The sequence below is a fragment of the Falco punctatus genome, assembly GCF_963210335.1.
Source record: "Falco punctatus genome assembly, chromosome: Z".
Taxonomy (NCBI): domain Eukaryota; kingdom Metazoa; phylum Chordata; class Aves; order Falconiformes; family Falconidae; genus Falco; species Falco punctatus.
Window position 1 is genome coordinate 85,350,013 of NC_137586.1, and position 24,255 is coordinate 85,374,267.

Here is a 24,255-nt window from a genome sequence, read left to right on the forward strand (position 1 = left end):
AGCAGATCTTTGTCACTCTTCTCTACATTTCTGCCTTCCTGCCTGCCTGTCCCTGCCTCTGTCTCCCTCTTGTGCCTGTTCAGTTCCCCAGAATAATTTTCCTCTTCTACCAACGCTGCCCTGTACCCTGTGGCCTTCTGAATTTTTTTCTACGTCTCTCTCTATCCAGCTCCTGCTCCCTGTTTTTTAATTCTGGGCTGTCTTTCTTTTACCCCTGTGGTGGGCTGACCTTGGCTGGATGCCAGGTGCTCACCAAGCTGCTCTATCCCCTCCTCAGCAGGACATGGGGGGAGAAAATAAGATGAAAAAAACCTCGTGGGTCAAGATAAAGGCAGTCTAATAAAGCAATAGCAAAGGTTGCATGCAGAAGCAAAGGAAAACAAAAGACATTATTTGCTACTTCCCATCAGCTGGTGATGTCTGGCCACTTCCCAGGAAGCGGGGCGGCAGGACCTGTAGCGGTTGCTCCAGAAGACAAATAAATAATTCTTCCTCCTCCTTTCTCTTAGCTTTTATTGCTCAGCAGACATCATATGGAATGGAATATCCCTTCAGTCAGCTTGGGTCAGCCGTCCTGGCTGCGTCCCCTCCCAAATTCTTGCTCACCCCCAGCCTGCTGGTGAGGGGGGATGTTGGAGAGATGGTCTTGATGCTGTGCTAGCGCTGCTCAGCAGTGACTGAACACCAACACCTTTCTAGCTGGAGCACAGCAATGTGAGGACTGCTGTGGGCAGAATTAACTCAGGCTCAGCCAGACCCAGTACAGTCTCCACCACTTTCCATATCACTTGCATCACGCTCAGGTCCCACATAATTTAATACATACATACACATATGTACCTATCTGTCTTTCCTAACTACTCCATTGTATTTAATTCTCATGACTGAAATCCCTTCTTACCAACACTTACAACTTTAATGACATACTTAAAGCGTCTTTATACCCCACATAGAGATTTGTACATTCTCACTAACTGCTACTCCCCGTCCTTTGCTCGGGCCCCATCTGTCAAGATGGGTGCTCAGGACAGAAGTGGTATGTTCAGTTGTGGGGCACCAGCATCAGCTTGGTTTGGGTCATCGTTGCACTTGTCAGGTTCCTGGTGAAACTCACTCTTCGTCAGTTCAGGTCATTCCAGCTACATTCCTTCCTACAACATACAACTCACGTCACAGATGATTTTTCCCCTGGGGTTAAATCTCTTTGAGCCACCACTTAAGTATGCACAGGTCCTTGTGTGAAGACACTCTCATGAACGGGTTGGCTTTTTCCCCTGGGAGGAGCAACCCATACCACGTTGCCCAGCCGCTTTCCTGTGTGTAGTGTGGGGACCTTATCTCCTCCCACAGCACCAGAGGGGGTTTGCTCCTACAGGACCAGGATGGTTAGCAGATCCTCTAGTGTTAACCAGCCAAGTGGCTTCCGCTAGCTTTGTATCCCAGCGCTTCCATGCACCACTGCCCAGCGCACTCAGTGGAGGTTTTAACAGGCCGTTATCTCTCTCGGTCTTTCCAAAGGCTCGTGGCTGATAGGGGATGTGATACACCTACTCAGTGCCACATTTCTTCGCCCGGGACTTTACGAGGTTATTTCGGAAGTAAGTCCCGTCGTCTGATTCAATTCTTTCTGGGGGTACCACATCCACAAAATCTGCCTTTAAAGGCCCAAGATGGTGCTTCAGGCAGTTGCATGGTTTACAGGGTATACTTCTAGCCAGCCAGTAGTTGCTTCCACCATGGTGAGTGACTATGTAGTCCTTGCCTTGCCATGTTCGTGACAGTGGTCCAATATAGTCAGTATAGACTATACTTGAGTATAGAGTACTGACCACTTTTGTCATTCAGCAGTCTCTAGGGCTAGTTGGATGGCTTTCATTTCTGCAAACTCACTTGACTTAGCTTCTCCTTCAGGGGCCTCAACAACTTATCGTGTGGGATTCTGCACAGCAGCTTTCCACTTCCAGTGGTTTTGTACCACATGACAGGATCCATCAGTGAACAAAGCATAATGCCTTGCATCTTCTCATAGCTCATTATATGGTGTTACCTCTTAAGCGTGAGCCACCTCCTCAGGCAACAACCCAGACCCTCTACCTTCTTCCTACGATCTCTTCCAGGATTCCTGGGCAGCTGGGTCCCAGTCAAGCTTGTTCCATCATCAATACTACCCACTTATTCCGTGTAGCATGCTTTGCATGATCTTTGGAGGGGATGTTTCCTTTGAACATCTAGTGTAGCACAGGCAATAGTGGTGCCAAGAGGAGATGTGCTGCTGTACCAGCAACTTCTGAAGCAGCTCGAACCCCCTCATATGCTGCTACTGTTTCTGTTTCAGTTGGAGTGTAGTGGGCTTCTGATCCTCAGTACCCCAGGCCCAAACCCCCTAATGGTCAACCTTGAATTCCTCCTGATGTTTTCTGCCAGAGGCTCCACGTGAGACCATGCTCCCCAGCTGCAGTGTAGAGTGCATTTTGCACAGCTGGTCCAGTCCAGACAGGCCCAAGAGCTACTGCACAAGCTCCTGTTTGACCTGCTCAAAGGCTCAGAACCCCAGTCAAAGTAGTTCTTCTCTTGGATTACTCAATAAAGAAGGCTCATCAGCTGACTATAACCTAGAATACACATTCTCCAGAACCCTACAAGGCCTAGGAAATCTTGTGTTCCCTTTGTGTTAGCTAGCGGAGAAGTAGTTGCTGTCTTGTTGACCACATCCATAGGCACATATGATGTCCATCTTGCCATTTTATTCCCAAGTACTAAATCTCCTCTGCAGGTCCATTGCCCTTGCTTTTCTTTATCACTGTCACGTTAGGGGGAGGTTTTCCCCCAACCCTTTGTGTTCAGCTAGTCTGTCAATGTCCCAGGAAAGACAAGAACTTTGTGCCTGACCAGCCTGTCACAGCTTGCTACAGACTACCGGACAGCACATGGCATTGGAGGGTGATTCACCCATCCTATTCAGGGATTCACGGTGATAGATTCACTAGTCAAATCAATTATTCAAGTTTCCAGAAAATCACATGAAACCGAGCTCAGCTGAGTATTTTTTGTTATAGAGATTTGTGACAGATTAAGGTTCAAGATCACCATTGGTAGTACCCTGACTGCAAGAACAAATGTGAAATAGTATGCACACAAAATCTAATCACTAATAAAAGTCAGCTGGAGTTAATCATTAAGAGTGCATAGAGTACAGGGTAGTTCTTAGCAGACAGGCAGCTCTACTGGGGAGAAGACAGGTTTGTCAAACAGCCCTTCGACTGATTCCAATAACTACGATGGAGTCTTCTCTAACTTTTCCTCTTCCTAACTTGTATTATCTCTTTACTTCTCACTGGAGCTTGTGTGACTCTAGTCATACATACTTTTGTTACTTCCAGGTGTCAAATCCTCTTGCTTTACCTTTAAAGGTACAGTCAATACAAATATAATGTGCATGCTTAGTGAGGGGTGGTCATACCTTGGAGGCAGGTAGCTTTGAGAGGGAGGTGTGCTTTGGTATTACAATGACTTTATAACAAGCAAAGGTCATCTGAGGAAAGAAATTTTACCACAGCTGCTAGCTCAACAGATGACATCTTCCCTTATCTTCCCTGCTTGACAGCTAATATGCAGTTTATCAGTACATGGTATCACCAAGTTTCCCTTCCTGCAGAGAGTACAACACAGCCTGGGGTGGTGTCTTGGTGTCTTCACTTTGCTCCACCTTCCATTCAGTTCCTCTTAGCGTGTGCTAAGGCTGGAGGTTGTGTTGCCTGGGGAACTGCTGAGGAGGAGATTCCCTGCATACCAATCACATTCCTCTCTGGAAGGAGCAGCTGCAGTTTTATCCTAAACTTCCCTTAATGTTGTAATGTACCTTTAGTCATTTTTCCACAATGGCAAAACTGGCTTTCAGAAAGATCTGAATTGCTCTTTTTCCCTTCTCAAACGCTTCTTCTTCTGCCTTGTTGCCCCAAATGATGATGTCATCAATGTATTGCAGATGTTCGTGGGCATCACTCTTTTCCAGCACAGCCTGGATTAGCCCATGGCAGACGGTAGGGCTGTGTTTCCACCCCCGGGGGAGATGATTGCAGGTGTACTGGATGCCCCTCCAAGTGCAAGTGAACTGTGGCCTGAACCCTGCGGCCAAAGGGATTGAGAAAAAGGCATCGGCAATTTCAGTTGTAGCATACACCTTGGCTACCTTCAACTCCAGTTCCTATTGGAGCTCTAACATGTCTGCTACAGCAGCGCTCTTGTGGTTTAACCCCAACTGGCAACTGAGTACCAGTCAGCCAGTTGTTCACTCCCCACGCCTCCCCCCCCTGCCCCCGACAGATGGGGAGGAGATCTGGGAAAAAGTTAAAATCTGTGTGTTGAGAAATGAACAATTTAATAATGAAATGAAATTAAAATAATATTAAGAGGAAGAATTGAAATGAGAAAGTGAGAGAGGGAGAAGGGAATAAAATCCAAAAGGGAAAAAACCCAAGTGATGCACAATACAGTTGCTTACCACCCACTAAATGATGCCCGGCCAGTCCCCCAGCAGCAACTGGCCCGCCCCAGCCAACTCCCCCATTTCTACGCTGAGCATGATGGTCTATGATATGGAATATCCCTTTGATGAGTTTGGGTCAGCTGTCCTGGCTGTGTCACCTCCTAGTTTCTTGTGCCCCTCCAGCCCTCTTGCTGGCAGGGCCTGTGAAACTGAAAAGCCCTGGACTTAGTGTAGATGTTAATTAGCAACAACTGACAACATCACTGTGTAATCAACATTATCTCACACCAAATCCAAAACACAGTGCTGCACCAGCTACTGGGAAAAAATAAATGCCTATCCCAGCCAAAATCAGGACAGTATCGACCCTTTATTTCATAAAATTTATGTCATGCCACACTTCGCAATACACCATCACCTTCCCTGACTTTTGATATAAACACACAGATACTATTCCCTTAGTCTACGGACCATCCCTCTCAAAGTTTATTGAGTTAATTTAGTCCATGATGTTGGGCTCTGTCTGTCATTAAGAGTCTTTCAAGGCAGGAAAGATGGTGCAAGGTGTTTCATTGTTGCATGCTAAAGCCAGGCCTGATCTTATCACAGCTGTACTGATCTAGTTTCATCAGAGTTCATTCTTTGATAATGTGGCCATAGGAAGGTCGGGTTCAGACCTACAAATCCAGAATGGCAGAGACGGGTGCTTCAAGCATATAGAAATGACAATATGCAGTGTTGTACAGCAATTCACATCACACAATTCGATTTATTGGCTATTTTCACCCAGAATCAAATCCCCTTGAGGCACACGTTGGACTTGCCCATCCCTCCGCCTTACCCACCGAGTGCAGCCATGTCCTCGAACAAAAGCAATCCCTGAATAGGTTTGCCTTTGCCTGAGGCAGGGATGAATCAGACCATTTTCCCCAGCATATTTTTAATGTGCATTGCAGGAGCTTTATCCCCTTCTACAGTACGTAAAACCTCTGGGCAGCTCGACTGGCAGGTCCTCTAGTGTTGACTAACCAGGTGTCTTTTGCTGAATGCGTTTCCCAGTGTTTGAAGGTCCCACCACCTTGCTCTCAGTGTGGTCTTTAACAGTCCATTGCGTCGTTTGGTTTTCCAGGAGGCCTGTGCAGGACAGGGGGTGTGATATACCCACATAACGCCAGGCTCTTTGGCTCAGGTGTCTATGAGGGTTTGGAAATGACTCCTGCTACCTGACTCAGTTTTTTCTGGGGTGCTGTGTCGACTGTACGGTGCTTAGTTACCAGCTGCGGTTAAACCACAACAGTCCTTTTTGGCACCCAATGCGGGGCAAGAAGGGGTGAGATCATAACAGCTCTGACTAGAGTGTGTTAGAGCAAAATTGATACAATTGAATATAATACAATTGAAACAAATAAAATGCAATTGAAAATAAATACAATTGAAACAACAACAAAAAAGTTTTCATTGTAACAGTTTAATAATCGCTGGCCACAATGCTGATTTCTTTGCTCTTAAAGTTGCTGGCCATGGTCTCAGGGTTGCTTATGCACTTCACTGCAGCATGTGCTCCGTGTTCTGCCGTTTGTCGTCCTTGGGGCTCAGGTTAAAAATCTCGTTTTGTTGTGCTATTACAGAGCTGGCTTCTGGTTTTGGTGGGCTCGCTGGTCCCGAAATTAACTGGGTCTGCGCGCGCAGGGCTGTTGTCATCCCTGTACTTTGGTGCCATCTTGCGGGCAATGCTGACAACTGCACCTTTGGCCTTGGAGAGCCAAGCTGTGGGTAGGGCCTACACCTCCCCCTTCTCCCCAGGGCTAACTACCCAAGCATTTAAGACTTTTGAAGATGTCGACCATCCTTAGGATGTTGGACCCAGCGTAGCGCTGGCCCTGATGCTATTGCTAGGAATACTGGATGTGGTATTGACATTTTGGGCCCGGCTGAGAACCAGGCAAGTAGCTGTGGGTATCCAACCCTCCTCCCGACAAGTACTGCGGCTACTGCAGCCCCATGACGTGTGATGGAGAGGACCAACCCCTGTCTGTATCGGTCACCCCTATACACAATCAAAAATGGATACAAGAGTCGCCTCATTTAGCAAAGGACGACAAAGAAAGGCCACCACAGGAATGGGGGGAAGAGGCAGAATAAGAGGTAACCACTCAATCCCTGTCCCTGCATGAGCTGTGGGGTATGCGAAGAGATTTTGCCCATTATCCAGGTGAGCACGTTATCATCTGGCTGCTGTGATGTTGGGATAATGGGGCTAATCGTTTGGAATTAGAGGCTAGGCAAGGCAAGCAACTGGGATCACTTTCAAGGGAAGGGACCATTGACATTGCAATTGGAAAAGGGATACAAGTCCCCAGGCTCTGGAGGCGACTCCTGTCAAACATGAATGAAAGGTGTTCCTTCAGGGAGGATATTAGATGTCAACCAGGCAAGTGGACTGCAATAGAGAGCGTTATCCAGTGCCTGAGGGAATTAGCCATGAAAGTGAATTTATTATGACCTGAACAACATACCTGCAGATCTTGATGAAGTGTGAACCCACAGATCCTGATGAAGTCCAATGCACATGACCTGTGTAGCAGAAATTTCTACGAAGCCGACCACTGTCATATGCCAACTCATTGGCAGTAATGAACTGGAGATATAAAGCAGCACCTGTGGCTCACCAACTCCTGGAATAAGATAACATCTCTACCTCCTTCATCTTGGCTGAAGAGAAACTGGTCCAGAACTCAACAAGTTTAGATCCTACTCCCCACCTGTATGGAGCTGCATCTCAGCTGTTGTCAGTAAGTGTCTTTCTGCTTGAGAGGAACAATGCAGGAGGTACACAACACAGGGTACCCTGTGGTTTTACCTGCAGGACCATGGAGAGGACATGAGGAGGTAGGATGCAAAACCAACCTCGACCCTGAAGGCATGGGTGCGTGAGTTGCAAGGAAAACCAATCAAAAATAGAGGATCTTTCAGCAAGTCTACTGCTCCAGTCTCCAGTGGGCAGTTTCTCAGACAGAGTGATAGGGCTGATTTTAGTATTGATCCTATGAAAATCAATTCTAACCCGTTTTTGTAATATGTAAATTGCAGGACTGCTCTGTGGTACAGCTGCTCCACACCACTTGCTTCTGTGGTGGAGAATCCTATGACCAGAATTAGAGGGGCCCTGCCCCCAGCCAGGTGGAGGAGAGGGACAGCTGAATTTACTGGACTGTCTGGACCCAATGGCCAGGCACAATCAGATCCAGAAGAGAATAAAGCTCTAGTAGACACCAGTGCACAGTGTAACCCAATGCCATCAAGCCATACCGGGCAGAAGCCCTTTATATTTCTGGAGTGACAGGGATCCCAACAGCCAACTGGATTGGAGGCTGAAATAAGATGACTAGGAAGAAGTGGCAAAAGCACCCCGCTGCGACTGGCCCAGAGGCTCTGTGCATCCGTGGCACAGACTCTCAGGAGAGGGTATTTCAAGGACCCAGAAGGGTACCGGTGGGCTTTGGGTATAGCTGCCTTGGAGACAGAGGGAATTAAGCAGCTGCCTACCTTGCCCAGTCTCTCGAAGACCCTTCTGTTGTGGGATTGCTGAAGGTCAACGAACAACAGGTGCCTGTCGCTGCCACAGTGGCACAGCAGTGGCAGTACCGCAGCAGCTGAGGCTCCCTGATTCCCGTTTGTAAGCTGATTCAGCGACTGGAGAGACAAGGAGAGGGATCAGCAGGACCCTCTCGCCCTGTAATAGCCCCATATGGCCAGTGTGAAAGCCTAATGGAGAAAGGAGACGAACGCTGGACCATTGTGGCTTGAACGACGTCACGCCGCCACTGAGTGCTGCTCGTACCAGGCATGCTCTATACAGGGGGTCTGAGGCCCACTACACTCCAACTGAAGGAGAGATACCGGCTGCGTATGATGGGGTTCAAGCCACTTCAGGCATGATTGGCACCGAAGCACAGCTCCTCCTGGCACCCCGGTTACCGCTGCTGGGCTGGATGTTCAAAGGCCACATCTCCTCTATACATCACGCAACTGATGCTCCCTGGAGTACGTGGGTCGCACTGCTCACACAATGAGCTCGAATAGGAAACCCCAGTCACCCAGGAATCTTGGAAGGGATCATGGACTGGCCAGAAGGCAAAGATTTGGAATGTCACCAGAGGAAGAGGTGACACATGCTGAAGAGTCCCCACCATATAATAAATAGCAAGAACGTGAGCAGCTGTATGCTCTGCTTACTGATGGGTCCTGCCGTATCGTAGGAACACATTGGAGGTAGATGGTGGCCATATGGAGTCCTCTATGACAAGTCACAGAGACTGCTGAAGGGGAAGGTTATTGAATCAGATTGAAGGCTATCTAGCTGGCTTTAGACATCGCTGAATGAGAAAAGTAGCCAATACTTCGCCTCTATAATGGTACATGGATGGTGGCTAATGCCCTGCACGGGTGGTTGCAGCAATGGAAGCAGAGCAACTTGTAGTGCAAAGGTAAACCCATCTGTGCTGCGATACAAGGTTTCCCAGCTGTGAGAAGAGACCGAAGGCATCCCCCCCCCGGCTCTGCTGCAGATCTTTGTTTTAAGGCTTTTAAGTTTTGTATACTTTTGTAAATTAATTCAGAGTGGTCACTCAGATTCACATTACACATCCTATCAAAGTTTTCACATGCATGTCCCTGTGCTAATAATAAAAATCAATAGCAACTTGGTTCTGTAGCAACATATGACAGACAGACTCAACATCTGTTAATAAGCCAGAGAAAAAAAAGAATAGTATTTGTAGTATTACTTTGTTTAGCAAGCTAGCAGCCTAATTTACTAAGCAAATTAAGAGCGTGTACTATTCTTACAGAAGTGATTAGAGAAGCAAAAATCTGTTATGCTGCATTCCAGAACTCAGCCTGAGAGTTACAGTCTGCTGTGAGTTCTGCGTTACAATCATTTGACACATGTTGGGGTTGCGATTGTGAAAGTTGCCCGTTTACAATTTTCATTGGCATTATCACAGCTAGTTGTTTTAAAAGCAACCCTTGAGCTTCCTGATGTTCGACTTGTTGCAAAATATTCTGAAGCCAATCAATCAAGTTAGTATTACAGTTAGTGACTCTCTAGGACCCTGCAAGACTGTGGCAAGACTCCTGCATCCTGACTGCCTTAATAGCCATCTCATTCAGTTGCAAATCGTTCTCCCTGGGATACCCTGCCTGAGTCACAGAATCAGCACAATTATTTTCTCCAGCCAACAGCTCATAGTTAACAGCAATTCCCCGATTAAGGTTTTAAATCAAGGCCACTACACATAGCTCACAAAAATCAGATAACCACATCATATACTGTATCAGTTAGTACCATACAAAGCAATGACTTCCGGTCACACAGCGTGAGTGTATAAGGCTCTGCCATCACTTTACGAAGAGACAAATAACAAATGTATTATGAATCCTCCCTTCCCGCACTGCTTTGCTTAACTCTTTAACAGCCTCGTATTGCACAGGCTGCCACTCTGCAGGTTGATTTGTCTGACAAAATACTGAACATGCCATAGCGACTCCCAAATCCCCTCGCTTAAGTTTTTCCCACTTGCATTCCTGCCACTGATCCCTCAGACCCCCTTTCACCCTCCCCGAAAATACAGTCAATGCATCGAGAGAGGCGGGCGGCAGGAGGGGGGGGGGGGGGGGGGCGGGCAAGGTCTAGCTCCTTTTCCAGATCTATAGGACCTGGATCAAAAGGTTTATCAGTGTCAATAAAATCATTGTCCGAGTTGTCCTGTTCCCGTGCTTGCTCCTGTGTTGTGAGGGTCGCTGCAATCAGTGACAGAAGCTTTGGGGGCAGAGGAGGTGTGGACAGAATCGCCATCATTGACAGTGTGTTGAGAAGAGTCGCGCTGTTGGTGGAATTTACAGCCTCCTCTAGTTCAGTGCTTACACTGTTGGTGGAATTTACAGCTTCCTCTGGTTTAGCACCATTAGTAGAATTAGTCCACACTTGGTGAAGAGTAGTCAGAATTTGCCACCAAGGTGCTAAATGCATTCCCGACACGGAGCTCCCCTCCGCGGCAGCATCATACAATTGGCTGCTGTATGTGCACACTTTCATTTCTTTCAAAGTCTCTAAAGTTTCTTGGCTGCTCACCTGTCTCGATGCATACAGGTGTTATCCTTGGGGTTTAGGTTGTCCACCTGGTCCAGACAGCCAGACGATCGTTCAGCCAAGCCGTCTCCTCCGGAACGCAGCCCTCTTCCACAAGCTGTCTTTTTTCCGTCCTTATTCTTCCAAGGCTTCGGAACACCACCACAGGGGTCACCGTTTGAGGAGACTGAGGCACGGACTCCCTGATCTGACCAGAAGACCCTTTATGAGTCCATATACGTCTCTCATAGGGGAAGACACTTGATTCCCAAGTTTTCCACAGCTCACCTGTCAATTCCAGAGGGACTTTTTTTTTTTTTTTCAATTCCTGCTTCCTTTCAGCAGCTCATTCAACATTCTGTGGGACTCGCAGCCTGCCGCTCAGCCTGGTGGTTCATAAACCCATCACGTCAGGGTCACCAGTTTGCTGCGATGGAGTACATCGTGTTGCTGCTCTTACACCCAAGAGTCAGACTACTGAAGAACATCAAAGTAACCAGCAGGTAGATCAGGCTGCTAAGATTGAAGTGGCTTGGGTGGATCTGGACTGGCAAAATGCGAGTGAATTATATGAACAATATAGCATGATGGGACCATAAGACCTCATGCCATCAAGGAAGAGATGCAACATATAGATGGGCTCGTGACTGAGAGGGGTGGACTTCACCGTAGACACTGTCACACAGGTTATCCATGCGTGTGAAACGTGTTGCCATTAAGCAAGCCAAGCAGTTAAAGCCTCTGTCATGGTTTAACTGCAGCTGGCAACTAAGAACCATACAGTCTATCACTCACTTTGTGACCCCAAGGGATGGGAAGGAGAATCGGGAAAAAGGTAAAACTCATAAAACAATTTAATAATTAAATTATAATAATACTTATAACAACTAGCACAACAATTGTAATGAGGAGAGAGGGAGATAAAATCCAAAAGGGAAGAAAATCAAAGTGATGCATAACACAGTTGCTCACCACCCACTAAACCATGTCCAGCTGGTCCCCGAGCAGCAATTCTCAGGGCCTGGGCCAACTCCCCCTCAGTTTCTACACTGAGCATGATGTTCTGTGGACTATCCCCTTGGCTAGTTCAGGTCAGCTGTCCTGGGTGCAGTTTCTTGTGGCCCTTTAGCCTTCTTGCTAGCAGGGCCTGTGAAACTAAAAAGCCCTTGACTTAGTGCAAACACTAATTAGCAACAACTGACAACCTCACTGTGTTATCAACATTATTCTCACAGCAAAGCCAAAACACAGCACTGCACCAGCTACTGAGAAGAAAATTAACTCCATCCCAGCCAAAACCAGGACCAGCACTCAATGGTGGCATTGTTTTGTTCCGGCTGTGATAGTCTACTGTTAACCTCATCCTGCATCAGATTCTTGCACTGGCCGCGGGGAACTATTAAAAGTTGAGTGAACCTTGCTGATGACTGCTTGGCTTTCCAGCTGATGAGTCAGCTCATGGAGGGAAGCCAGAGAGTCTTGGTTTGTGCGATATTGCCGCTGGTGAACTGTTGTGGTAGCAACGGGCACCTGCTGTTCTTCAACTCACAGCAGCCCCACAACAAAGGGATCTTTGGAGAGGCAAGGCAGGGTAGACAGCTCTTTGATCTTTCTGTATTCGCAGTGGCTACAGAAGCACCCTCTCCTGTGTCAGGCAATGCCGAGGATACGAGGGGCCTCTCGGCCAGTCACAATGGAAAGCTTTTCCCACTTGCCCCTGTTAAGCTCACCTCATCAATACAGACAATTCTTGGCATCCCCCTGTCACTCCGGAGATCCAGATGGGTTCTATGCCACTATACCCTGATGGTACCAGCATATACTGCACACCATTGTCTACCGAAGCTCTATACCTCTGTGGATCTGATGTGCCAGGTCATTGAATCCACATAGTCCTGTATACCTGGTCATCCCCTTCCTCCTCCTGGCTGATGTCAGGGACCTTTTATTCCCATTCCTGGTCACAGTATTCACTGTCTTCCCCTTGCAGTGCCAGACCAGAATTCCCCTCACCAGGATCAAGGGAGGTGATTTCAGTTTTTCTGTGTCTGAGAGAGCATTAATTGCCTTCTTGAGTCTCTGCAGTGACTACACTGACAGCCTTCTTGGGTGACCCCTTCTTAACAGCTGTCTTCCCTCTCAGTTCATGTACATGGGCTTCCATCTTCAAAGTGGGTTCGCCATCTCGCTTCCTCATGGCTTTCCCCTGGTCACACAAGAAGAACCAGAGTGCACCAGCATGTACCTGGGGCTCCCTTTCCCTTTGACTGGGGTAGGAGAGGACTGATTTCTTGGAGCACCCCTGGCAGCCAGGGTGCTGGCCTATAGGGATGAGGAGGTATAGAGATGCTCTTCAAAGTTTTGAAGCCAAGAAGACACTCTACACAGTTGGTGTATCCATATCCAAGCAATACATTGCTACCAAGCTCCTAGAATATGATGCTGGGGCACTTTGAATCACCTTCCTCAACGTGGCCTGTGTGCACAAGACATCCTCTGGATCTTTGGAGACCACGAGTAGGTGCTCACTCTCTCTTTACATCCTTGTCCTGCTCCTCTCATTCCCCCGTTTTCTGGCTCCCTGTCCCACACCTCTTCTGTGCATCCCTCTGTCCTTCCTCCTGCTTTCCTCTTGCCTCTTCTCCCTCTGTCCTGTTGCACCAGGGCACTGAGCCTCCGAGCCAAGTCATTGCTGGCATTTCTTATGTGCATGAATGAATTATCATTTTACTGTGCCTCTGCAATCCTGCGTGTCTCTGCAGGTATTGGGCATGGGGTGAGTGGCCATGGCTGGATCCAGTGAAGGGGGGATGATGTGCTGTGAGACTGGAGTGATGGCCCCCTGTTCACAGTCAGGTCCAGCTGTGGGCTTGGGCCAGGGCAGCTCCAGGTAGGACCACTGAAGAGATGCAGAGCCTGGCTACAGTCCTGGGGCACTCCGGAGGGCAGTTAGGGCCCCACATAGGCCCCTGCAGAGCCTGGATAAAGCCCTGGCGCACTCCCAGGGATAATTAGGGCCATGCACGGGTCCCTGCAGAGCCCAGCAAAGGTCCCTAGGGCTTTCTGGAGAGCAGCTCTGCCATGTCGGGACACCCATAGTGTTGGTAGTGAGGGGGACCCTTCTGTCGGGTCTGATTGCTGTGCATGTCCTCTCTGTGGGGAGCAGAGAGCGGAGAGAAGTAAAACAGTGAGTGGCAAACCCCAAGGGACTGTCTGCACGCAAATTGATCATGCACCAGGAAGAGATGTGTGTAGATGTGCTGGTTTTGGCTGGGATGGAGTTAATTTTCTTCATAGTAGATTGTATGAAGCTACGTTCTGGATTTGCACTGAAGACAGTGTTGATAATACAGGGATGTTTTAGTCGCTGCTGAACAGTGCTCACCCAACATCAAGGCCTTTTCTGCTGCTCGCCTCACCCCACCAGCAAACAGGCTGAGAGTGCACCAGAATTTGGGAAGGGACACAGCTGGGACAGCTGTTTCCAACTGATCCGAAGGACATTCCAAACAATATGCCATCACACTCAGCATGTAAAGCTGAGGGAAGAGGAAGGAAGGGGGAGCACATTTGGAGTGATGACATTTGTATTCTCAAGTAGCTGTTATGCATGATGAAGACCTGCCTCCCTGGAAACGGCTCTAAACACCTGCCTGCTGATGGGATATGGTGAATTTGTTCCTTGCTTTGCTTTGCTTGCATGCACAACTTTTGCTTCACTCTTTATCTCTGCCCACAAGTTTTCCCCTACCCCGCTGCAGGGAGAGTGAGCGAGTGGCTGCGTGGTGCTTGGTTGCAGGCCGGGGTGAAACCACCACAGTGGCGCACCTCAAACCCACCGCTACCCCTGCATTCACACTGCTGGAGACTACTCCGGGGTCTTAGCCAGCTTTGATGAGGCGCACAAAGGGCCCTGCTGCTCTTTGGAGCACACTGGTGCATTTGGCTCCTTCGTAGACACCCCGGTGGGGCCCTGCTCCCCCGCAGACTGCTCCAGGGCCTTCGCTGGGTTTGCTGGGGCACAGAGAGGGCCCTGCTGCCCTTCCCATGTCCCTGGGACCTTTGCCAAGCCTTGCCGGGGCCCAGGCAGAGCCCTGGTTTCCTCCAGAGCTCCCTGGGGCCTTTGCCAGCTCCTGGGCATGGCCCAGCTGTCCTCGAGAGAGGCCCAGGGCCATGGCTGAACTTTGCAGATGCCCTGGTGGGTCCCTGCCTCGCTCCAGGGTGTCCTGAGGCCTTCGGAGGGGCTTTGCCATGGCTGGTAAGGGGCCCTGCTGCCCTCCAGAGTTCCCCTTGGCATTTAGCAGGCTTTACTGTGTGTTGGCAGGACCCCGCTTCTCTCCAGACTACCCTGGGGCTTTTGCCAGACTTTGCCAACACCCAGGGAGCATCCCACCGTCCTTCTGAGTGCCCCAGCCCCTCAGGAAGGCTTCAGAGATGATAAATTGTTATATCTTTGAAACATAAGTTCCTAGCCATTAAATTATATATATAATACGACAAAGAGTTACTGATCTTAATGGATGCCTCTGTTCAGTCCCTGGCACCCTGAGGACATTGTCAGCCCAGACGTCCTCCTGAGTTCTGAGAGAAGGGAAGGGTCCTCTCTTGCCTGCACAGGCCTCTCAGGAGGACTTCTGTTTTGCTCTGTGTGGACTAATTTGTCTTTCTCAACATCTCTCTTGAGGTGTCTTTTTTTTTGTCATTTATTGTTGTTCAGGCTGCTTAAGTGTTACTTAAGGTGCTCGGTACACTTTCTGATGCTTCTGTTTGTTTCAACCCTGTTCTGGTGGTTTCTGTTCTTTCCGAGTTGTTTATTTCTGTTAAGAGAGTCAGATGGAGACACCTAAAGTCTTGGCGATGTAGAGCCATTGATGATGATTTACAGTATATAATTCACCGTGCAACTAAAGATATTTTGGAGAAAGATTCTTACAGGATTTAATTCTGCATTGTCATTCAGTCCTATCCAGAATGTAGTGCTGGTACAAGTTCATTGATATACGTGAATGTGTCTAGCCTTGTACGTGTGGTGGTGAGCGCTTGGCAGGTTGGGCAGCCACTGAATGGATGTGATGCCAGTGGTTGCTGATTGAGTTTTGGGTACTAAATGCATCTAGCCCTGTACATGTGGTTTGTTTTTCCTGGTAGGTTGGACTTCAGAGTTGAAATAGCGTTTTCCTTAATTAAAAAAAAAATAATAAAATTCCAAACCAGAACTAACATAACATTAAAATATTTAGATTTAAAATAAAATTAAAATTAGAAAATCATCAGTGTTTCACGACTGCCTAAATTTAAATATAGCCATTTGGGGGTGTGTGGTGTGTGTGTGGTGGAATAGTCACAGGTACTACTAACTTCCAAGTAGAGGTACTACTAACTGCCAAGTAGAGCTATAATAAAATAGTGCAAATTAAATTTGATTAATAAAATGCTAAAAAGAATTTTAAAACTTTCAGAACACTGATTGGGCATCATTAATGCCTGTGTCATGGTTTAACCCCAGCCAGCAACTAAGTACCTACCTCACAGGCACTCGCTTATTCCCCTCCGCCCCTCCTAGTGGGATGGGGAGAAGAATTGGAAAAAGGTAAAACCCATGGGCTGAGATAAGAACGGTTTAATAATTGAAATAGAATACCACCACCACCACTAATAATAATAATAACAATAATAATAACAACAACAATAATAATTGTAATGAAAAGGAGAGGGGTGGGAGAGAGAAATAAAACCCAAGGGAGAAAAAAACCCAACAAGTGATGCACAATACCATTGCCCTCCACCCGCTGACTGATGTCCAGCCAGTCCCCCAGCAGTGGTTGACCCACCCCAGCCAACTCCCTGCCACCTTCTGTACTAAGCGTGACGGTCTATGGTATGGAATATCCCTTTGGCCAGTTCAGGTCAGCTGTCCCAGTTTATTGTGCTCCTCCAGCCCTCTTGCTGGCAGGGCCTAAGAAACTGAAAAGTCTTTGACTTAATTAGCAACAACTGGCAACGTCACTGTGTTATCAACATTATTCTCACACCAAATCCAAAACACAGCGCTGCACCAGCTACTGGGAGGAGAGTTAACTCCATCCCAGCCAAAACCAGGACAGCCTGTTATTTAATAATAGCAATGTTAAATCTATGATGGCCAAGCAGTATTATAACAAAAATTCCCAGCTGTGAAGTAGAAATAGAATTCTATTTGGGAATATTTTATTACAATATCTTATTGCAATTATAGTAATTAAAATATTCCTAAGTAGGCTTCTAATTCATACGCTGAAATCCTGATCTAGAATAGTAATTAACTTTCTCTTTATGTCAGTTTCTGGTCTTTGTGCTTTCTCTTTCCATTTTTCCTACAGCAGTAGTAAATGAAATACACTTTGGGTGCAGACTGTTCATTGTATTTTATAATATTAAACTATTTAATTGGGCTGTTTAAATAATATAAAATTATCTCATTAAATAATCAGATGAAATACAAGGAATGAATTAATTGCTCTCATGGAGTAGTCCATTTAATACTGCCGTGACAATGCTAATACTTGTTATTTTTACAGTTTTCTTACTAGACTGTCATGCATTCATATACTAGTAATTCTAATTCAGATTACCTACAGAATCAGAATAATCAGGAAAATGGCTTGCTGCAATGTATAATTAGCAATATTGCTTAAATAGCAGTTATTGCTTAAATATGCAAATAACAGTTACGCGGAATAGGGCGGTTCACCCACTATGCACAGCCTTGGTCATGTCTCATAATTAAAATTCGCCACCCACGCTTTAGTTAAGTACTCTCCCCAACACCCACTGCTCAGCAGCCATGGCCATAGCCCCAACCCTGGGCTTGAAGACAAACAATGCGGATGCTGAACCAAGACAGCAGCAGCGCTGCCATGGCACCAGCACTCTGACAGCAGCCGCAGCCAGCTGCAAACACAGTGAACAGACACAGCCCATGGCAGCAGCAGCTATTACTGCTGGAACCTGTGCAAGAAGCCTTGAGATGCAGAGATACATGCTTATGGAGGAAAATGAATGCTGGGCTGGCACCAGACCCTGGAGACCCCTGTCCAGAGAACTAATTGGCACCTCTAGGACTCCGGTGGGCTCCCCGCTGCATGGAGCAACTTCTTGGCAATGAACGGACACTCCCAGAGTTATGTTCCCTCTGCAGAGCATCAGTGGAACGGAGTGGCAGCGATCAGCAATGAATTATAAGCAAAAGCCTGGATGTTTCAGAAGTCAGGACTCACTGGGTAGACATACTAGTGCTCCAGCAGCACTACTCAACCACTACTCTGCCAATGAGAAACTGAAAAACTAATGTTTTGTAGCAACAATTCAACATGGTATATTGAAGACAGCAAAATGTGGGAAACTTCTGACACATTTGCTCATGAGGAAAAAGCAGCTGGCATAATAAGATTTTCTGAAACAGAATTGTTTATTCCATACAACTGATTGCAAAGATCTGCAACCTGCTTGTAGCTACTGACCCCAAAGGGTTTCTAATGTACCTGAGCAAAGAAATCAAGAAACGCCCTTGCTTTCTTCTTTGGAAAGAGATCAGGAAGTTCCTGAACCTGAACTTGACTGTTCGGGCACAAGCCAGAGAAAGCCTTGCTAAAGTCAAGGTAAGCAACACGCACTGCTCTTCCTCTGTCCACTCAGTTACTCACACATCGCTAGAAAGGTACCAGGTCAGTGCGGCACGATTTCACCCTTTGCAAACCCATGCTGACTCCTCCCTACCAACTTCTTGTCCCCAGCATCTTTGGAAACGGCTCCCAGAGTACGTGCTCCGCCACCTTCCCAGGCAGCACGGTGAGGCTGCAGTTCCCAGCTCCTCGGTCTTGCCCTTCTTGAAGATGGGACAGACATTCCCTGTCTTCCAGGCCTCAGAGCCTCCCCTAAGTGCCATGCCCTCTCCTGCTTCATCAGGAGTGTCCCCACAGTGACACTGGGGATGGACTTTCGAGTGCAGGAATTGCCTGGACTTCTCTGTACCCCCCTCACACCTCATCATAACTGCTATCAATGCCGGTTATGGCAGATGCCAACACCGAATTTCTGTTCTGCTGCTCCACCAGCCAAGAGCTCTCCCCTCTCACTAAGAGCTGGCAGCAGAGAGCGGGTGAAGAAACTTGAGCACAGGCCACGTCTGAGTTTATCACAGTGACTGACAACACAACGTGAATGTCAAGATGTTCTGTCCCTGCTTCCTCTGTGGAGAGACACTAGAAAGTGGCAAAAGCTGAACTTCTCTTTGACCACTCTGGTGCAGGCTGGAGAAATCTCGTTACACCTTTTTCCTTTGCAGCTACAAATTGGCTGGCTCCCCATGGGATCAAAACCTGTGGGATTTCCCAGCGTTTCACGGCCACCAGAAGCTCACCTGCTACCTTCTGCCCAAACCACAAGGAGGATTGCTCTAAAATACAGGAAAAGTCTGGGAACTGATCATGAGCAATACCACAACACCAGTCCGTGGTGTTAACACAATTGTGGAAAAGGACATACACACATGCTGGCCTTTTGCCTGGCCTCCAGAGCTGAAAGGAGCAGGGCGCTCTGGAGAGCTGTACGGTTGGGGAAAGGGGTAGAAAGCGATGTCAAGAAGGGGAACGATAAAACAAAGACATATACTAGATGACAAAGTTTATTAAATTTCAAATTGAAACAATATCTGAATTAAATACAGTATATTAACTTCACAAATATGTATTCATATAAAAAGGAACAGCGTCACAGCAACATTCATTGCTTTCCTCACTGCCTGTTAACTCAAGTCCTTGAATTAGTGGGTAAAACCCCCAAATTTTTCCAGTCTTAATTGATCTTGGGACAACTATTCTTCCTTTCCCAGAACTGGGACTTTGTTCTATCCTCTTCTGATCACTGCTGACTTCTGTGGACAGGAAATGACAACGCAGATCTTCAGTAACAGGTAACTCCCTGAAATAAGTAAACCTGCTTCTTTTATTGACACAAATGTCCCAGAACACTGGCTACCAACTGGGCTACCGCCACCATATCATCAGCTGCTAGCAGCAACAAAAAGATTGGCTGTCCTATCATACAAGGTTTGGAAAGTACTGAGGAGACTGGAAGTTAATATTTTAACATTCATTTTTCCCACACATGAAGTGTTTCAGGTACAGCACAGCTGCTGATGTAGTAACTGGGAATGTCTACAGCTGCAGCGACCTTTAATACGAACCCCAAGATGAATACCGTGAGGGGCCATGGGCACAAACTGAAACACAGAGCGTTGGGGCTGAACACCAGGAAATGCTTCTTTCCGATCAGGGTGACTGGGCACTGGCACAGGCTGCCCATGGAGGCTCCATCCTGGGAGATACTCAAAAGCCAGCATGGTCCTGGGCAACCAGCTCTGGGTGGTCTTCCCTGAGCAGGGGAGCTAGAACGGATGACCTCCAGAGGTCCCTTCCAACCTCACCCGCTCTGTGGTTCTGTGATCCAAAACAAACATACCAAACCCACCACATAAGTCTCTTGGCACTGCTACACACTCACAGTAATGTTAAACCTAAGGCGCATAAGGTGACAGCAACGTAAAGTGCCCTGTCCTCCAGCATGACCACTGGTAAAGATTTCACTTTATCGGCAGAAACAGTCACGGCATCTGGACTGAAGCAGCAGGCTCAAATCACATCAAACGATGTCCTAAGCATTAAAGTAACACTGGAAACATTAAAAACACATAGGGTGAAAGGATTACGCAGAACAAAGGGAATGCTTTTGTTAAAACACAGAACATCAGTGGAGAAAAAATAATGCTTCTACGTTAATAAGAAACATTTTGACAATTCTGTCAAGCTCAAGAATCAAGGTGAGTCATTCTGCTAGTCAGACAAAAATAGGTGTGCTTCTCATGGTGAGTGCAAAATAAAACACCTATGTATCAATAAACCAACAGGCAAGTGCAACGTGCTTGACATCCATTTAATAGAATTCACATTCGGACTGCAATAAACACATTTTCACATCTGAACTGTGGGATGAGAAACTATAGATACACTATGTAAACAAAATCCTTTCCGGAGCTTTTTTCCCAGCATTTTGTTCAAATCAGGTAATTTTTGGTTAAAACATCACGGTACTCCTGTACTGCCCTGCAAAGGGGATCCTGGTCAACGTGGATACTTTTTGAAGATCCATCAGAAAATACCATGGGAGAAGCTCCAGCAGATCCAGCTTCAAATTCAGCAGTGACTAGGGAGAAGAGAAACAAGATTCTGGTGTTGCTTTTACACTAGACAGGGCCAAATCAGTCACTATGAAAACATCATGGATAACTGGAGAGACTACAGTCCAGAAAGAGATTTAAAAACTTCCAAGGGATCGTAACAATCAAAGGGCTAGGCACAAAGGAAGAAACAATCTTTTTCCACATTTGCTTACCAGTCAACAGTATTTCTAAAGCCAGTGAAAGAAATTCTATAGGCTACACATTGAACATCTTCAGGGAATCCACAAATGACTCCTGCTTACAGCAGTGCTGAACTGAGCCCCCCTGCGGACCTCTCGAACCTCAAATATCTGTTTTCCTTGAATGTTCAAAGCAGTGATTTATTGGAACTCTACTCCTAAAAACCAGCTTCTGCCTTCTCTGTGACAAACTTAAAAAGAATCCGCCGGTGAAAACGCAAACACCTTTGCAATGCAGTCAGGCCAGGACAAGTCTCCTAGCCTGGCACTTTCTTTGAGGGGCGTCTTTGTAACTCACCCTGGCAAAACCCTCTTTCCTCCACAAAAACACATACTCAATGACAGCAAGCCCACCTTTACTATTCTTCTCCAGCCACGTTTTTCAGTCAAGGTCCTGAAACCAAACGCACTCTATGACACCTAGCAGATGCACAGTCAGGTTCAAAATGCACCCGGATGAAATGCAACGGCTTTGTGTCCATTCAGACACACGGAAAGAGCTGTGAAGCTACAGCTGAACACTTCTGTATTACTAAAAGCATGCAGGAACAGAAGGAAATTCTCGCAGGGGCCACCTGCTTTGAAATAGCACCAGTCACTGCAAAGCAAAGCAGTGACTCTGGAGGAACGACTACCCTGAAACAGGTGGAATTCCTCTTTCGACACCTGGCCTCATATTATAGAGCATGTTTCATGCTATGTGTTAAAAGCATTCAACTCATCTTATGTTTGCCTAAGTGCTACTAAATGATTTTTTCCTAAAGAAAGGGTATCTTTCATCACTGATTATATTTTTCTTGCTTATTCAAAAAAGACTGCAACATATAAGCTACAAATACAAGCAATGAATAAGAAACAGCAAAAATCAAGGTCCAACAGCAGAGAATGTGCACGGTATGATTTAGTGCGGAATGCAACTGATGCACATGGAAGAAGTAGTGATGGCTGAAGTCTATAAACATCTTATCTCAGGGCTTCTTTTATGTTTGACGTTTGTGCTCAAGGATTCACTCTAGAAAAACGTGACTTCAGCTTAAGCCAAGTGCAACCCGTGTAGAGGAAGTGGGTTAGTTTTCTCTGCACTTGTCTTTTTCAGGCAACTGCATAACATTCTACACAATCTTTTGGTAAGCAGGAAATGTTCACATTCAAGTCTAAACTGGAAAGCTAGCAGAAAAACCTCCCTGTGCTTAGCACAGGAACTTGACAGCTTTCAAGCCATTACTTTCAAGAGTTAGGAACACTCTTCTTTTTCCTTAAAAATGCCCCTAACATAGTGACACATTACCTTGTTTAAGTTCTTTAGCGATTTTTTCATCTAGTTCCTGCCGTACCTAGAATTATACAGAAAATACAGTTAATATTTTAACAGTTAGGTTTTTCTAATATTAAACTTCTAAAACATTCTTAAAATCCACACATAATGAGAGAAAACCTAAAAATATAATGCCAAATAGACACACCTTGGTTTGGGGTTTGATTTTTACTGAAGAGAAACTTCTGGTCAGTCGGGCTGCAGCTGCCTCATTGCTCAGCAACGTTAACAAAACAATTTGTAACTCACCAGCTGGATTATTACTGGGCATTTAACAAAATACACAGGAAGAAAGCAAGAAAGCCTAGCGCAGTTATTGCAGTGAAGGTATGGCTGAAGTTTATCATCTAACCATCTAACACACGAACAGAATGTCAGCTACAGGCTGAGATAGGTACAAATGCCACCCACAGGGACAAATCAGCCAGTTGAGGCTGGCTTCTGCAACTTCACAGAGAGAAGAGCTGCACCAGCAGCTGCTGCAGGACTGACATACACCATTTGTATAGAAAAAAGCGTGTGCCAATATTCTTTTCTCCACCTTAAGACGGGAAATTGAAAGAGCTCCTACAGATGATGCCAAAACTTTTCTTTATTGTTATTGCAAATACCATGACACACATTTATAAAAATATAAAAGCACACACAATTTTTTCTTGCAAACTGTGTACTAAGAAAAACAACCACAGCTACAGCTTCTAGGCAGCAAGTGCTCTGGGGTTTATTATGTAGCTGGAATCAGCCTGGATCACTACAAAGGAGCACTTACGCCTTTTCTCCCCTAGAAGTGGGTATTGTTACCAATTAAGTTATTCTCACTTATGATTCCGCTTTCAGAAGCCTTCACAAGAAGGAATCACATCTCTTAATTTAAGAGTCACAGTCCAAGCGCTATATGCTGTTGTTTACATTTGATGATACTTGTTACTCCTACATTTTTTTTCCATCAAGTTTGTGACACACAGAAGTGAATTTCCAAACTGATATCATACAGCTTCCAGGGCTACGATGGCCATGAAGATGCTGCAGGGCTTGGACCTTGTGAGCTATATGGAGAGGCTGAGAGCTGCAACTGTTTCTTTACTGGAGAACAGGAAAACTCTGGGCTACCCTTCCTTTCCCAAAGAAAGCTGAAACCTATGACATGCTGCTAAAATGGAAGCCAAAAGATTTTTGTTGTTCTTCTTCATAGCATCAAATGCCGTTCTCTGAAGGGCCTATCCTTATTCAAGCAGTAAAGGACATGACATTATCTTTTCTGCCATACTTAGAATAAGAAGAGGAGATTAGAGACTGGCAAAAAGGCTGCCTGTTAAAACAAACTCAACTTCAAAAATATCCTATTAACGCCCATGATCAGTGGTGTTACTGCTGGAACACCGAAGAGAAATGAAGATAGTTCCAATGAACAGGGGGGAGCCTTAAGGTACTTTCATCACAAATATGCTATCTTATGCATAATGCTGACCAGATGTAGAAAAGGTATTTAATGAAGAAAACTGCTTGAGGAAAAAGTAGTATCTTATTATCACCCCAAAAAAGCAGGGTGAAAAAAAAACCTTTCCAGTTTTTTTGCTAGGCATCTTCCATTTTTTACCTCCTCCAGATACAGGTCTTTGTACTTTTCCACTTCTGCCTGTGCGGATTCTTTTTGAAAATTACTGTCTCGTTGGGTATTTTTTATCCTGTCCAATTCACGTTCGAGGTCTCCAATTCTGTGTTCTAGCTGGTTTGTCAGCAAAGCATGACGACTGGCTCTGATTTGTTCTAATCTGTCCTGGGAGGCTGCCTGCATCTGAAGTAGATACACACTTTCAACCACCGCAAAGAAAAAGAGAACTCTCCTCGCCAGTCAATTGCGTGTACCCA

General features: G+C 46.3%; 1 pseudogene across 1 annotated transcript in view; it reads right to left on the reverse strand.

Moving 5' to 3' along the window:
* Nucleotides 1-19,262: 19,262 nt before the first annotated feature.
* Nucleotides 19,263-24,255, reverse strand: part of LOC308056159 — a 47,048-nt pseudogene continuing 42,055 nt past the window's right edge. Inside the window, exons 25-27 of the transcript XR_013931974.1 lie at nucleotides 23,984-24,181; nucleotides 22,360-22,405; nucleotides 19,263-20,855 (exon numbers count right to left, since the gene is read on the reverse strand). The product of XR_013931974.1 is annotated as an uncharacterized misc_RNA (transcript). The remainder of the gene's footprint in view (nucleotides 20,856-22,359; nucleotides 22,406-23,983; nucleotides 24,182-24,255) is intronic.